The following is a 17,454-nucleotide window of genomic DNA, read 5'->3' as shown; positions in this document are numbered from 1 at the left end:
GCCTTTTTGAGGGGCTTCCCATACTCAAAAACTATAGGCACACAAAAATGGCTCGCTAGCCCCGCCTACAGCAATTGAGCCCCTGCAGCACGTTTAATGTAGACTAACGAAACTTGGTACACATGTGTATCATGTCAAGACGTACAAAGAAGCTCATTGGAGCAATACCCTAAACCCAACAGGAAGTCCGCCATTTTGAATTTGTGTGATTTTGTCGTACTTTAACGAACTCCTCCTAGAGATTTCATCCGATCAACTTCAAATTTGGTCTGTACCATCTTAAGAAGTTAAAGATGAAAAGTTATTAAAAGAAAAACCTTTCCTCCAACGGTGTGGTCGTGCCGTGGCGGCCATTTTGAGCATTTAATGATGAAAAAAGAAGTTGTTTAGTGTACATTGTCCAATTCGACCGGTTTTCTCTTGATTGACAAGAGCCCAGGCCTAAGGACATTTGTAGGCCAAATTCACTTGTAGTCATAGCGCCCCCCGCAGGCGACAGGAAATCAGCCTTCTATGACAAAATCATCCGAATTACATGAAAGTTATAATGTATGGTCTACATGTGATCCTGAGAAGCAGAAGCAGATATGGTAATCTGAACAAGCTTTCTTCACATGTTTGCAAGTGTATAATGTCCTGTATTTAATCATTGTACCATATGTACATTTTGAATCGGGGAATTAGTCCAACACCAACTCCTCTGTTGTACAACCACATGTACATAAATAAGCCAGGCAGTTTAAATAAATGAACCATCTTGCCGCCAGACAGCAATGAGACAATGGAACTCTTTCCGGCTCCGATTTAAAACCATAATGGATTACATAATAACCCGCTCAAGTGATTTTCGGGATTATTCCGCACTAAAGGGGTGACGGGCAGGAATGTAAAGCGTTGGTGCTATCTTGCCCGATAAATATGATTTGTGTGATAGTTTGTGAGTTTTGGATTATAATAACACAATGTGTCACCTAAATTGACATGTCACTGCTTCACTACTCAGCCTGAAATTCTTTCCTTTGAGGCTTTTATTTAAAAAAAAAAAACAAAAAAACATCAAAGCAGAAAGCAGTTTTCAGTAATAATGACATTTTTTAAGTTTCCAAATTATTCTATCATTCCTCATTCTTTGGTAGAACAGGGAAACATCCTCAGGTTGTTCATGACTGCAATGTTATGATTAAAACTTTAAGGTGAATGTTGTCAAAGTAGATTACGTGCTCAAACCCCACTGAATCAAACAGGTACAGTATACATATCAAGAAACCATTGCTGGTTATCCCAAGATATGGCTCATGTACTGTAGCATGCAGAGAATGTCTGGATATTGTGCTGGATATTGTTCAAAAGTATTCAATACGGTACTGATACTGAATCCGTGACTTTGATACCAGTTCCTAAATGAAACAAATTTATTAAAAACAAGAAATAACATTAAACATTACTGCACAAATACTTACGTGAGCCCCGTTTCTGTGTAACGAAGGGTTTTAACGTGCTAAGTTAGACAAGTAACATTATATCTTGGTAGAAGAATGCTCAGTGCTTGCTGATACTGATGAGATTTAATCCTTGGTATTGAAATTAGGTATTGAATGAAGAGACTTTTTTGATACTCAATAGAGGCAATTTAGTTGGTGCCTAAAAAGTATTGAATTTGGTACCCAGCCCTATGTATAAGCCAACATTTTTCTGATGTAATGTCGTTTTGGGCAAAATAAAAAAAAGGGCAGCTATGATCGCGTACACAAGACTATTTTTCTGCATCTTTACTTAAAGATTGCAAAACAAAACTATATCTATAGTACTTATTGCTTCTTCTGTTTGTGCAGATACTGTGTAGATGAAAACCAACAGTGGGTGACCGACAGGTATCTCTCATCCACTTGAGAAGTGGCCTTTTATTTTTTTCCAGAAGATAGCAGATTTCATATCAGGGTTTGCTTCATTTCACTTTGATCCATTTCAAACTGGAGATGCTTGATTGCTTTACCAGTTTTAGTGCCGTGTTCAGTTGCTGTTCAACATTTTTTTTAATATTTAATTGTTTTTGTTTAATTTTCTTGTATGACTAGATGAGATATAGACTATTTGTCTGTTCATACATGATATTTAACAGGTCAAATCTTATCATGTAGATAGCTTGCCTAAGTATAGTATTTTAGTGTGGCATAGCAGACCAATTTGTATTGACTATGGATAGTGAAAATAAGATGAAATGTTTGTTTCATACAGAAATACATACATAATACCCAGTGGTGTGTTTGGAAATTTAGCTTTACATGTTTTTTCATGTTAACAACCCAAAATATATTATTCAATAAAGCATATTAGCACCATCCGTCCATTGCTGAATTGACCAGTTGAAAACATACATATCAGGATGTATTCCTGCAAGCATTGCAGAATTGCAATGGGCATATTAATAACATTGCAGCACATTACACTAAATCACAGTATGGCACGGCATTGCACTGGGTTGCAACCGGCTAGAATCAAAAAACTCTGTGACGATTGCTTATGCATTGCATCGTTAACTTATCAACATGAGAATCAAATCAGTGCAAGCGCATGCGACGTAAACAACGAGATGATGTGAGTCTTTCACATTTCACACCAAAATCAACTCTTTGTCTACATTAGTAGGATTTTGGAGCCATAAACCAGTTTTCACGGTTTCATTTTACTTCGGTTTTGGTATGCTATCACAGCTATTTTAATCACTTTGTATATACAGTATATGTATATTTAATTCAGAATAATGTCTCAAGGTTATTATTTTGCATGTAGGGGCTTTATATAGACTCTCACAAACCATTTACATGGGTCTTCATTAATCATCTGTTGCGGACTCCAGCTAGGGCACACTAGCATCCACAGCATTTAGCCTTTTAAAATGACTGAATATCGTTTTGCCTTTGTGACTTGGTCTCCATGATCTTATTATCAGGCTCCATAAAGAGCTTGTTCCCAGCTTGTTAGAAAGACATTACATCTAAATGATCATTGCCCATACAGGCTACACGGGCTTTTTCTAGAGATGGTTAGCAACCAAGAGGAAAGAGAGGGCACATAATAAGATACCATACGAGTGGGTGTAATGGAAAACTCAAATTGGATGATTGATGAATTATACATGCCCAGACCCAGAAAGTGGGTGGTGGGGGTGGGACAGGCCAAGGACGGGAGATCAGCCAGCCTGAGAAAAAACAGGCAGGTTTCAAGTATACATTTTTTTTTTTTTAAATACAAACTTGAAGAGAGAGACATGAGCAAGGCAAGCGAAAAGAAGATATTTAGAGGAAGATACAAAAAGAAGAAAAATGCATATGAGTGAGAGAAAAAGTGAAAATAAAAGATTGAGGGAGAGGGAGGGAGAGAGTGAGAAAGAGAGAGAGAGAGCGGAGAGAGAGAGAGAGAGAGAGGAGGAGGAGGGGGTTGTAGCCACTAATCCAAACAGAAAAAAACCCGATTAGACTTATCCCTTCCTCTGAGGATTAGGAGCTTTGATAAAACCTTCAACCCAAACCAAAATCAATTTAGTCAGGGTGTAACATTCACAAGCAGTCTCTTCCTTTTTTGTCCCCCATAGACAAACCTCAGAGTAATCGCTGTGAAATGAAATAAAGTCTTTTATTACTTTTTCTTACTTTAGTCACTTTTCAAAGGTGTTGTACACAAAATTCCAAAAAAACAGTCTTTGTCATGGGCCTCGGCGTCTGATACTGACGCAAAAATGCACATGCAGCTTGACCGGCTACCAAAACAACACATAGATGGAGTGTTACTTCATTCTCTGCCCGTGTTGTGTTACAAAAGTAACGCAATTCCAGTGTATATTCCTTTTTATACGATTATTATTGGGCATTTTTAGGACTTTCTTGAAAGGACAGCTGAAGAAATGAAAGTGGAGAGAGTGGGGGGATGACATGCAGCAAAGGGCCGCGGGTCGGAGTCGATCCCTCGGTTGCAGGACTATAACGCACTACTAATAAAATGTTGGTAATATTACATCCACTACAGCTACAATTTTCACTAATTTTCATTTTCTGTCTATGCTACCTCTTATTCTGAAATTCAGAGTCAAATAGGCCTATTGTACGTTTTACGTCAACATTTATTTAATAGCTTACTTTGCAGATTCAGATGAATAATACAAAATATTAGGAATAAATAAATGATGATGTTAGGATGAGATTTAATTGATCCTGTGAAATTCACAAGCTAAAGTCATACTTCTGCGGTTATTTTGGTGAAAGTAACTCAAAAGTAACGCAAAAGTAGTGTAAAGCATTACAATTCAGAGACAACAATATTGTAATATAACTATTCTATAAACACAACATTCCATTTTCCGGGATTGCACCGGTGTGGCTGGAAATTCTGCCGGATGTCCCTCTTTTAGGCCGAATATCTGTTGCCTTGGACTTCCCTTGTGTTCTAACCTCCGGAGGATTTCTGAGGACTATGGTTAACTGGTCCTCAGATCTCTGCAGGGTAAATCCAGACAGCTAGCTAGACTATCTGTCCAATCGGAGTTTTCTGTTGCACGAGTAAAACAACCTTTAAAAGTACACATGTTCTACCAAAACAAGTTTCTTCCCGAGGATATTTTGCAGAGGAGCCAAGACAATTGTGATTGGTTTAAAGAAACGCCAATAAACCAACATATTTCACCCATCCTAGATTGCAGTGTGGACTAGCCAGACCCTCCTCCGCAGCGCTGTGGAGGAGGGTCTGGCATTGTGAGACTATTACATGACTAATGACTCTCAAATGACAGTGTCTAGTAGCCTAATCTATAATGTATTACACTTTGGAAGTAACTTGCCCAACACTGTTCTCTGCTTACGATGCTATTCCTCCAGTATATCTTGGCATAACAAACAGTTGTTTAATGCTATTTTAATGATTTGAATGTCAAGTACAGCCCCTCTACGACTTCCTGTTCTCAAAAATTTCTCTGACTGAGCCTGATTAGGGCATGTCCAAACAGCACAGCGCAACGCACGCTAAAATGATCCAGTGGATTTGCCATATTTACTAAACTTACTGCTTTAGTTTTGAGTTTTTTAGAAATCCCCTGGGTGCCAAAAGAGATTATCTTAAAAACATGGAGGGCTCTTGAGTGCAGCGAGTGAAAGGACACTGTAATCAAAACAAGCGTTCCAACCAAAGTGACCCCTATAAATGATTCATACAAGGGCATTCCTACACAGTTTGTTAAAGATGTCAGTCCTTTAATCACAAAAAAGGTCAGGCTTAATTGAGTTCTAGCTGGGAACCAATTTGGATTACTAATTGCTGTCGTTTGTGGCTACAATACTGTTGGCCTCTTTATAACGTAAACAACATTTGACACTAAAAGGTTTAAATAGTCTTGTATGGCTGCATCAGAGTTTAATTAATTAATTCATTTTGTACTTTATCAGTAGATTCCTATGCAATTATAATTATTCTGAACCTATGTCAAAGTATGCATGCATCAGGTAAGGAGATGGCATAAAGTTCAGCGTATTATTTGTGTGAACTGTATAATTGTATAGCAGATTTTTATTATTTGATCTCTGCCACGTCCTGTAAATTGTCCAAAGCTGACACTGGGTAAAAGTTTGGTTTTTGCCCTGCAGTGAGAAACACCCTAAGGCAATCCACCTTGACTGCTGCTATATAACCGTACCAGTGTGTGTGTGTGTGTGTGTGTGTGTGTGTGTGTGTGTGTGTGTGTGTGTGTGTGTGTGTGTCTGTGTTTTCGCTCCCCTTACACAAGAAATCAGCAGAGAAAAACTCATTTTTTCCCCCACCGTGGCACAGTACTAGGAGTTTGAGCGTATTCTTAACCGTGCTTGGCAAGCAGAACACACAGTGTAGCACAAGTCCTGAGAGAGCCGGCAGCTAAAGCTAATCACTGTGAAGACATGACACACACCCACACATCTGCCCGAGCCCACACAAATTTGCACATGCAAATGCTGTTCTCCGCACACCAACATGCACACAGGCTATTACACACACTATTAACACAAGGGAATGCAGAATAGTGAAGGCACTCCAACCAAATTGGATTAAGAGTGTCATCTAATGTGGTACAAGCGTGAGAGGGTTCCCTTGAAACTTTGCAGTAAAGGAATAGCAGTGTTGAAAAATGAGCTGCACGCTTCTCGGTTAGGAGACAATTCCGAATTATCTTGGATGGGAGAGCATGGGGGCGGAATGGCAGGGGAATGGAGAGAGGCCTCTGTATCCAGGGAGATGATCCTCCTTTTGAGCGCCCATCGATCATGATCAGTGTCTACAGCTCCATGCATGTGGACAGCCTAAAAATACAAGGACAGAAAATGCATAGGCCCACTCCATCTCTATTCTCCTGACTTTCTCGTTCTCATTTTCCTGCTACATCTCCTCTGTCCCCGTTTCTCCCTTTCTTTGCAATTTCCTCCCTTAGCACTGACTGTGCGTTTGTGAATTTGCAGTGCAAGCATTCTCCGCCCGCCCATTCCTTTCTCATATATTCTCCATCTGTTCATGCAAGCCCATTTCCCTGGGGTGGGCAGAACCTCAGGGGCAGCTGGTGGCGTCGATGCCCACTGGCATACCCACTATACTGCCCAAGGTGTGCCCATGGTAGTGCATGATAAGTGCCCATCTCCATGGAAATAGCCTGCATGAAATGGGGAACAATCAGATGGAGATCACGGACAGCCATCACAAATTACGAGGGTGGCTGTGTGTGACCATGAGAAGACTTTCAGTACTTCTTTTATTCGAATTTTGTTGGAAATGTGCTTTTTTTAATAAACATGTAAACTGTTTTGTGTGTATTCTGGGTGACTATTGAAAAATGTGCAGTATATATGATGAGCGTTATGTTGTATAGTTACACTAAGTGTCATTCAGTGACATGAAAACTAGGCCCACTAGTCTTAAAAGAAGTTTATATTGTTGTAAAAGTTGACAGATGAAACAGCTAAAAGGTGAAGCAGCATTTCATATGCAGCACTTGAGGCTCAAAAAGGTTAAATGTGCTACATATGATTGGACCTGTGGTGTTATGGGTAACGTGGGTGGAGGAGCGTATAGAGTGATAGCCCACAAGTGTGTCAGCAAAGTGCTGTCAGCCCGTTAAGAGGTAGTTATGCATGTGTGTATGTGTGTGTGTGTTTTGTGTGTGGTACACATTCTGTAGGTACATGCTGTAAAGCGATGTTAAGGAGCTTGTTCCATCATGCTGATGAGCTCTGTAATGCAATGTAGTTGCGATTCCCCGACAGAAGTGAGGACGCTTCCAGAACATCATCTCCATTATCTGTGTATATATTAACCTTGAGCGCGGTGGCGGGCAAGTGAAACACACACACCACACACAAATAGACAGCAAACATCCTTGCTAGCACATACACACAGTTTTTTACATTATGTAAGTTGTGCAAAAACTTCTATTTACAACAGAAAGCCGTTCCACACAGTACCATGCAGCATTGTATTGAAGCACACTGTGCAACTGCATGTCCATGTATATACAGAGTATGAGCAATGTAAGCACAGATAGTCATTTTAGAAAAACAATAGTTATCTGAAACCATTTTATCACAAACGCTAAGGAAAAGCCAAAAACAAAAATAGCACAACACTCACTCCATAGTTCAAGGCATAGACTTAGACTTCTCTTTATTAATAGGTGAACAACAGTTAACTGAAAAGTGAGGTTTTACATTGTTGCTATGTTACTGTTGTCAGTTTCACCCTATTTCACTGTTCTGACTATAATGACAGAGCATAGCAATGTGCCAAATAAGAAAGTGAAGAAAACTAGTGCAAGTTGGTTAACATTAGGGGTGGAAGGGTTAAGAAATTCATCGTTTGGTTTATGGAACGCTTCACTGTTTTCGGTTCAGCTCAGTACATTTGTGATATGAAGGGGGTGGGGGGCACTGCCAATCTCAACATGCTTTCATTTATATTCATATATTTGGCAAAACGTAACTGTTTGCCTTAACAAAGTTCTGGCTAAGAACATAACACACAAACATAAAAACATGTTCATTGTCAAATCTTTATTAAAGAAAAAGTTTTCTAATTAGGACAAACAATGTTTTGTTAACAAAATCTCAACCGCTGCCGTACTACTACAATCAAAAAACAAAAAGCAAATTATATGAACGTGTCACAGTAGCAGCTCCCCTATGTCTTCTCTTTACAAACCATTTAAATGGCCTCCAGATTTTCTCATCCGCCAACATGGCCATGCTTTTCAGTTTGGCATCAAGTTACTCTAATTCACCTTTGGGTTGCTTTGAAAAGACAGTTGTAACCATATCTAAATCCCATGCTCATCATTCAGGGCACACGGCAGAGTTATGGACTAGCGGGCTGCTGTGGGTTATGCTAAAGAAAGGGAAGCAGAAGTGCCCCTTAGAAAGGAATGTTGCATAATGAACCAGTCCCTCAGTCAGAATCCTCTATTGTCAAGGACAGACACTCGGAGCCTGCTAATGCTTCCGTTTCAGTGTATGTGTGTGTATGTAGCAGAACAATACAGCCAGATGCGGGTTCACCATAGTAATGATACCGTATTGATCGAGACGGGATGAGGCATTGTGAAGGTCTCCCCATGCAGGTGAACATGAGCCATGCAGTCAGGACATTAGTGCGTGTATGGAAGTGGTTGTGAATTGCTGTAAAATCAGATGAGGTGGACTCCAACATGCCAAAGAGCGTACATATGGTTCTATGCCGATGTAAAGCAACACAACCGAGGGCTCTGACAGACCCGATGGTAAGCGCAGCGACTTGCAGATTATTGCAATTAGGGCCAATGATGGTCCTCTGGGAAACACAGACACACACTCGAGTCTTGACACATGTCTATGCCTGCAAAAAACAAATTATCCAATAATAAAGATGTAGACACACAGTATGTTAGCTGGAATATGGAATATCAGTTGTATCTGTGTTTAGAGGAATGATAGCTGCCATGTGTAATGACATGCAGTAATGTTACCATGAGGTTTGCTGCCAAAGTATTAGTACTGTTTTCCTGTGATGGCGAGTTGAAAGAGCGGTAAAGAAAGGTTATATCTGAACTGTTAATAACCTTTTTTCTTGTGTGGGAGACAAAGGGAAACTGTGCATGTTTACTTCTCTATGCGGTTAAAAATACAGAAAAGAGAGCATGTTTGTGCACATGGCATGATAGCCGATGGATGTAGCTAATGGCCGTATAACAACCTCCAATTTTTACATGTGGTAAGCAAGGGGGAAGGGAGCATACCTCAATGAAAGTTGCCCTTTTAAGCTTATGCTTTTCAACTGTGAAATTTGAATCAAGCTTGTGTGCATGGAATTAAAAAAAAAAAAAAAAAATATCCCCTATTTTTTAATTCATTGGCCATGAGGCATTGTGTTTGACATTTTGATAAATACCACAGTGATTTATGGTAAATGAATCACATATGTGACTTGGCAGATGCTTTTATCCAAAGTGTTACATTTCAGTGAATGCACAGATTTAAAGTATAATTGGCTCTAAGTGAAGTGTGGAAGCGCTCCACAAACTTCAATAATGGATGAAATTCAGCAACGTGGAACATTTTTTCCAGAACATTTTAAATTATATGTAAAAGCAGCCCAGCTGAGCACCGCAGCTTACTTACTGTCACTGTTGCTATGCCTGTCACTTTACTAGGATTAAAACTGCAATACTTTTTGATACAACATGCCTGCAATTAAATCAAATAAAAACCAGTATTCTTATTTCTAGCCAAAAATAATGGATCTGGCTGAAATGGAATTTGATCGAGATAAGGTAATGTTAGCTTATCAGTTTAAGCTAACTGAGTTGGTAACACATTTTTAATGTTCCAAACTGACTCTGAAATGACAACTCTGTAAACATTCTCAAATATGCACATAGACCTGAAATTATGCTAAAGGAAAGGCAAAAGCTACATGACCAGGGCAAAAAGGCAGAATCCCATAGCAGCATTGCTCTTGTAGAGAGAGAGAGAGGGGGGGGGGGGGGGGGGGGTAGAGCTTGTATTATTATCAGACAGAATTATAATTTCTAATTTAATTCCAGGTTCTATTAACATAACTGTGTTTGGATGCTTACTATAGAGAAAATATTTGGACAAGCAACACACATATTTGCATACACGTAAACATGAATACACGTACATCATTCTAAGTATTGCAGTATATTTACTTCGTACAAGATGAACAGGCTTAAGGATGCAGTTTAAAACAAGGGTTTAGTTTATAATATTGCTTGGCTAATATTGTATATAACGCTAGGTGACTAATAAGATAGTTAGCCACAAATGCTAACATTTGCCATTTACGCTACAGCAGTTTACTCTTTAATTATTTCTTACAATTTTGCTGCTATATTTTAGTTTTGAAAAGGCTAATGCACAATGCTCCAAAATGCGGAGAAATCCAAAGCTCTACTGTTACGTCGTGCCTAGAGACAGTTGGTAAGATGATTGGACAATTGCAAAAAACACATAAAGTAAACACAACCATTCATGTATTCTGTTCCTATAGTAAATATTATTTTTTTACACCTTGTGTGAATGTAATGTGTTGGATTATTTTAGCTTCATCAGGGCATTGCTAGCTGTATCCAACAATAAATAATGTCACCGGATTTAAAAAAGTTCTGTAAATTCTGTAAAAGATTTAAAAAAAAAATCTGTAAAAATCCCCCTTTGTGCTGTCAGATCTGTTGTCATTCCACAAAATCAGTTATGCACATTTACATGACACATGACAGCACACATAACAATGATAGCACTTTCTCTCTCTGCCCTATCTTTATTGTAGTTCTGACAACCCCTTCCTGATTTTGACACTTACAGTACATTGAGGCAGTGAATTTCCCATGTGTATATGTGGCATTCCCATGGCATGTAGCAACATAGTTTTCAAACACCAAGAGGAAAAAAATATTTTTATTTCTTCTTCCCCCTCTAAAGAAAGAAAAGCAGTGACTCCGTCGCCATTACCAACACAGGCTCCAGTGCCAAGGTAAAAGAGAAGGCATTGATACGGAATTTATTCAAAGCAGAAGGAGCTTGGGTTTCAATCTCCGTGGATAATGTGATGTGGCATGGCCAGATTTTAGAGCCATTGCTTTTGTATGAAATGCTTTATTGTAAGCTGAAATATATGAGAGGAACAATTAAGCCTGCAGAGATGCTGGTTTCGGGGGGTGGGGGGTGGTGGTGGTGGTGGTGGTGCCAACAGCACAGAATAAATCCTGAGCATGCATTTTGAATTAGGAAATCCCACATACCCATTATTGAGTACCAGACATAAATGACATTAAAAATGCTCCCTCCAATCGCTCCGTCGTGCTGAGGATGCACATATTATAGGACACACAGGACATGAAATAGCAGTACAACATTATTGGGACTTGTTATGGACCTGTCATTGTCTGGCTCTCCCCTATTTAGCTAATTAGAGATGATGGGCAGATGGTCTGCATATCTCCTGCATGTGTGATAGAGCCAGGTGTTGATAGCCCTGCCAAAGTCACAGTGGACTACAACAGGAAGCTTGGGACACATCGGTGAAAAAGAAATAGGATGGGGTAGAGGAAATAAAAAAATTGTAAACTTGTAGGTGTGGTATGAATAACCAGTGCTGGGGAGTAGTTACATGTAACGGAATTACGTAATTTAATCACAAGATAAGGAAAAAAATTGTAATTTCAAAATTTAAAGAAATGTCTAGTGTCTGTCCTGCCTCTACAACAAGATATTTTCGTTTGTTGAAATCTTCTGAGAGTAAGTGCCGTCAACTAGCACCTGATTTCTTTTAGACCGACATACACAGAAATGTGCACGTGTGGTGGTACATACATGCATTTATACTCCCGTGCATGGATGCCGATGCAGACGCATAGACACACATTTCATACTGCTGCCTAATATTTGGCCCAAATGCCACACACGTACTGGACCGCTCGGTTCCAAAGTGGTGGTAAATAATGAAAAGCGTTGTATTGCAGACAGCCCGGAGCTCGTTGTGTACGTCTGCCAGTCTGCGCTGTCTAACCAAATCAGTCGCTAGTGTGATAGATCTGTTTACCAAATCTTTTGACAAGGGAATCATTATGTAACTGCTCGGGATTTGTGTCTGTTTGTGTCTGTCTGTATGCATGAAGGTTCATGACAGACATGTAAAAGATAACAGTGTGCTACACAAAAATAATAGACGACAGAGGCAAAGAACACCCTCAAAATAACTGCTATTTCCTGCACTGAGTCCATTTTTTTCTACATCAGAGCAGATGAAACAGAGATATATTGTAGTTCTACTTTTGCCACTTTCCAAAATAAATTGTAACAGGGATTGCTCAGTACAATGTCACTTTGTTTTTTGTATTGTTATCGGTTATATGCATGTGAACAAAGGCCGAATAAAAAAATTAATTATGGTTTCATATAGTTTAATGTTCACTGAGGACCAGAGATGGGAAGTAACGAAGTACAAATACTTCGTTACTGTACTCAAGTAGATTTTTCTGATATTTTTACTTTACTTTACTATTTATTTTTGTGGCGACTTTTACTTTCTACTCCTTACATTTTAACACAAATATCGGTACTTTCTACTCCTTACATTTTACAAAATTGGCTCGTTACTTTAGTTTTTACAAGAGGTTGTTATGTCGGAAAATAGCGCGGACACGCGCCACACACCGCGAGCGGTTTCGCGCGCCACACGGAGAAAAAAGTGAGAGAAATGAAAAGGGGACAAGCTGTCCGGAGATTAACCAGCTGAGATTGTGTGTGTGCCTCTTTGAGAACTGTAAGTCGTATAACTCATGTTGCCAGTTCACTTAAGCCTGTTGTTGGTCTATAGTTCTTCACATTTAAAGTAAGTTAGCTAGTGGTTCTGGTGTGTTCTTCACCTGTTAGCTAGTGGTTTTGGTGTGTTCTTCACCTGTTAGCTAGTGGTTTGGTGTGGTCTTCACCTGTTAGCTAGTGGTTCTGGTGTGGTCTTCACCTGTTAGCTAGTGGTTTTGGTGTGGTCTTCACCTGTTAGCTAGTGGTTCTGGTGTGGTCTTCACCTGTTAGCTAGTGGTTCTGGTGTGGTCTTCACCTGTTAGCTAGTGGTTTTGGTGTGGTCTTCACCTGTTAGCTAGTGGTTTTGGTGTGGTCTTCACCTGTTAGCTAGTGGTTTTGGTGTGGTCTTCACCTGTTAGCTAGTTTGCACGTTGATCTCAATGAAGCATCAACAGTTTCACAGCTTTATTCGCATGAGTTTTTTTTTTTTTTGACCGAACTTCAGATTCTGTAGTTCAGTTGACAAGTGGATGGAAACTTAGCTAGACAGAAGTTGTCTCCGTCTGTGTTTTAACAGACACACCTGGGCATACACCATTCTGCATTAATTCACAGCAAATCATTGAGGCTTGATGGCGCTAACGTTAGCACATAGTAGTATGAGGGCGCTAACGTTAGCACATAGTAAGGAGGGCAACATGATTGAAAATGAAGAAAACAGCAAGACATTCCCATCATCCTCAGCCTTATCTGAGAGAGATGTTTGAGACAGTAGACATCAAGAAGGACTCCTGGCCAATGTGCTGGGGAACTTCTTCATTAATGTCTGTTTAGTCATTCATATTTTTATATTTTTATGTTAGGGGGAAAGATTAAAAATAGAAACTGGATCTGTGAATTCTCACAGAATCACAACTGAATTCATATATTGCTAGTAAGTCAGAATCTTATTAACCTGAAGTCCCAGTCTCTGTCATAATAATCATATATGTGATGTTTTAGGCCTATTGGCAAACAGCCATTTAAAATGTAGCCTTTGCCATATAAAGACATGTCCTCCATGTCCACTGAAGTTCCTCAGCGTCTCTCTAGTAACATCTGTGTGCTCCAGGTAGCTTTCGCAAGGCTACTTTTACTTTTATACTTTAAGTAAATTTTCAAGCCTGTACTTTGTTACTTTTACTTGAGTAAGGAAGTTTAATCAGTACTTCCACTTTTACCGGAGTATTTTTTAACACAAGTATCTATACTTCTACTTAAGTACGGAAAGTGAGTACTTTTGCCATCTCTGCTGAGGACTGGCTGCACTGTCTGCCAATCCGATATTTCACATAGCCATGGTATACAGCATCAGACATGTAGAGTACAATAGGTCTAATGTGTGACTTTAATAAGTAGGTTATTAACCATTTCTAATGCTTTCCTAATATTGTTGATACAAATAACCATTTTTTGGCCCTCAAAAACCAGAACAGACTGTATCAATGCAGTTGCCTCTGCCTGGGGTAAAATGTCCAACAATTAGAGACGGAGCCTAATTTTATGTGTGTCGATTTGGAAAGCAACACAAATAGCTTGGCAACTGACTTAATCTGCTTACATTTTTAGTGCATCCACTTAAAAACGGTTCTACACTGCTGGGTAGGCATGGACAGCCTTTAAATCTTTGCTTTTCTAGTAAGAATGATTGTGAATAGTAGGACTAAACTTGAAAAGCTTGATGAAGTTTTTCCAGTTCCAAAATATGATGTGATCTCTAGCATATTGCAGCATGTTTTTTTGGGGGGTGTCAGATATGGGAAGAGCGATGACTCACAGGTGTAATGTTGTCAATAATGCCACTGTATAGGGACTCTAATTTAACAGTACAATCACAACAACCAGCCCAGATGCTGTCTCATGTGCACGTTGGCAATGAACCAAGCATTATTTCTACTTTTGTTCACAAAAGCACAGAGCATATTCATGTGGCTTATGTGTGGATAAATCAATATCCTATCAGCTGGGGCAACTTCAGCTTCTATGCACTGTTAGGAAGGTGTGAGGCACAGGTATTGTATATGAAATATTGGCATTCATGTGCCACTTTCAAATACTACGACATCTGACTGTGAAACCTTTTTTTTTTTTTTTTTTAAACACAATACAGTCTAACGTAAGCATTTATTGTTCCATTACTTTGAGGAACTGGCGCATAATCAGCAACTCATTTGAATTTTCTCACAAATGTTCTCTTCAATTATTGTGATGTGAAGCTCTGGCTGTCCCAGGAATACTGTGTTAATTGCAAAGTGAAGAGAGTCTCCTTCCAGGAAAAAAACAAAACACAGCACTTTTTTGGAAACCTATGGATGTGAAATACCAGGTGAATCGGTCCACTGTGGTGTCCAAACAACAATGCTGGATGATATGTTGATAAGAAATCCGCTTGACGCTGCTCTTGATTAAAAAGTTTATTATATCAAAGATTTCAGCATCAATTGACAAGCTGTGCAGAAGCTCGGAGAGTGACCCCGCCCAATGAACACTCTGCCTCTTGGTACATCAAACATAGCTTATATAGGATATGTCAGGTAATATCCCAGAACTTACATAAAGTCCCTTGAACCTACACAGGCACCAATCACCGCTCTCCACATAGCATATCCCCTTCAAAGACCACTCCATTAAGATGTAAATCATTAACCCTCTGGGCTAACCCTAACCCTTTGCGCCCATCCAGGGCACTGCGTTCTACCCTAACCTAACCCTAACCCTAACCCTAACCCTTGGTACATCACCACAGATGACAATGCCAACCCAAATTCCCGTGACAGAACCCGATCCAAAGCTCTCAGGACTCCACTCTGCACTACCTACCTAGAATTTATATTTTTATATTTTATTTCCTTATATTTGGTATTTTTATATTTTGTGTCAACACTGTCAAGGTGTTGCTTCAATCATTGCACAGGTACTGCATTTGTGTATAATGACAATGACCGCATTCTATTCTAATCTACTCGACAAGTCGTCAGATGCTACATCCCAAAATCTAGGTGTCTTTGAACATAAATTTGCTGCTTTTTTTCAGACAGACTCTGTGCAACAGTGAATGTCTTCGAGTATAGTACTAATACTAGTACTAGTACTAATTGACTATTGTCTCTTCAACAGTTCTTAAATTTTGCACAGTGTTACATTTCCTTTTAATACAACTGGCTCTGGAGAGGAGTAGAGAAAAGTGTTAGTAACCTAAACAAAGGATTATTAATTTAGCCCTACACAAAACTTTACTTGTTTGCATTTCGGTCGCTCTGACGTTCCAAAATCCCTCTCAGGGTAATGGGCCACATAGGTAGTAATGCAAAACACATAGAGAAGCTAATATGAAGTACATGGAATATTAGATGCAAACTCTGTAAAATCCTACATCGGAATTTTGGGGGGGGTGTACTATCACTCTGAAGTGAAGTAAGTCTGGTAAAACAGGAGGTTTGGTTTTAAAAGCATTCTGAAGAAGAGACAAACTATTTATAGCTTTAATTAGCAGCCTGAAAAAGCAGTAAAATGTAGCTTTGATTGAACATGTTCAAAGCCTTTAATGTCTCATCAAAGGTCTGTCAGTAAATTTGATTTATTTGCTTTTTTATTTACCAGATTGCTTTACTAAAGAGAGAGTTCTCTTAAAGACTCACTGCATACTGCTGTTACAGGCCGACTTGTTTTCAGTGACTGGACATAAGGGTACCACAATCAGCAGTTAATAAAGGAAATAAAAGTGCATGATCCATTATTTCTCTCTTCAAGTTACAATCTGTAATTGAATTAAAAAAATATTTGATAGAACTTAATAAATAAATTCTGACACTACTCTTCAAAGGACATTAGAGACCCTGTGAGATATGAGGTGCCGCTTCTCCCACAGTCAGTGGACTGAGTGGATGGCTGAATGCGTGATGTGGAAACCATGGCCGCGAAATAGAATGTGCTTTGGCTGGAGGCACATTATGCTGTGAAGCTGTAAGCGGTGTATTTGTGAGTCGGCATCCCGCAGTTCACGGAGAGGTCAACACTGTAGATGGCTAGTTTCTTTGAGCCTTGTGTTCACTCGGCATTAAAACGCACACACAGAGAAAGAGAGAGAGAGAGAAAATTCAGAAACGCAAAGCACACAGAGCATAGGTCATCATCAACATTTTCGTCATTAGGTTTAGATTTCTGTTGGTTTACTTATGCATAATTTTGTGTTGTACACTGCTAAGACTTAACCCTCATGTTGGCCTAGGGGCAAATTTGTCCCATTTTCTGTTTTTTCATCACTAAAACTGGGTGTTTGAAATAAGGCTGAAAATGGCAACATTAGAAATATCCAATAACTTTGGAATAAACATTAAAAAAAGCACCCACAACACTGAAAAAGTGACAAAAATGTCGGAAAAAAAGCGAAATTAGTGTTTTAATGGTTGACGGGAAGACAACACAAGGGTTAAACCGGGGGTTTCCAAAGTCTGACACTGCAAGTTAGGGTCGCCACGTCCCATTTGCACATAATGCAATGCCATAGCATAGTCAACACTCCTTGTGCGAACGGCTTTTTTAATGTTCTGCAACTTGGCATTTTAGTCTGCTTTTTGTTTGCCTACATAGAAACAATCAAAAGGGCACTCTAGTCTAT

General features: G+C 39.3%; 1 long non-coding RNA gene across 1 annotated transcript; it reads left to right on the top strand.

Annotated features, from left to right (window-relative positions):
- The first annotated feature begins 72 nt into the window (after positions 1-72).
- LOC116676310 (uncharacterized) lies at positions 73-17,237 on the top strand. Its single transcript, XR_004328637.1, has 3 exons — positions 73-203; positions 8,302-8,307; positions 17,223-17,237. It is a non-coding gene; the product is annotated as an uncharacterized LOC116676310 (long non-coding RNA).
- The last annotated feature ends 217 nt before the right edge of the window (positions 17,238-17,454 follow it).

Source organism: Etheostoma spectabile, unplaced genomic scaffold, assembly GCF_008692095.1.
Source record: "Etheostoma spectabile isolate EspeVRDwgs_2016 unplaced genomic scaffold, UIUC_Espe_1.0 scaffold00003006, whole genome shotgun sequence".
In the NCBI taxonomy this organism is placed as follows: domain Eukaryota; kingdom Metazoa; phylum Chordata; class Actinopteri; order Perciformes; family Percidae; genus Etheostoma; species Etheostoma spectabile.
Note: the sequence above shows the minus strand (reverse complement) of the source record. Positions and strands in the feature narration are given on the sequence as shown.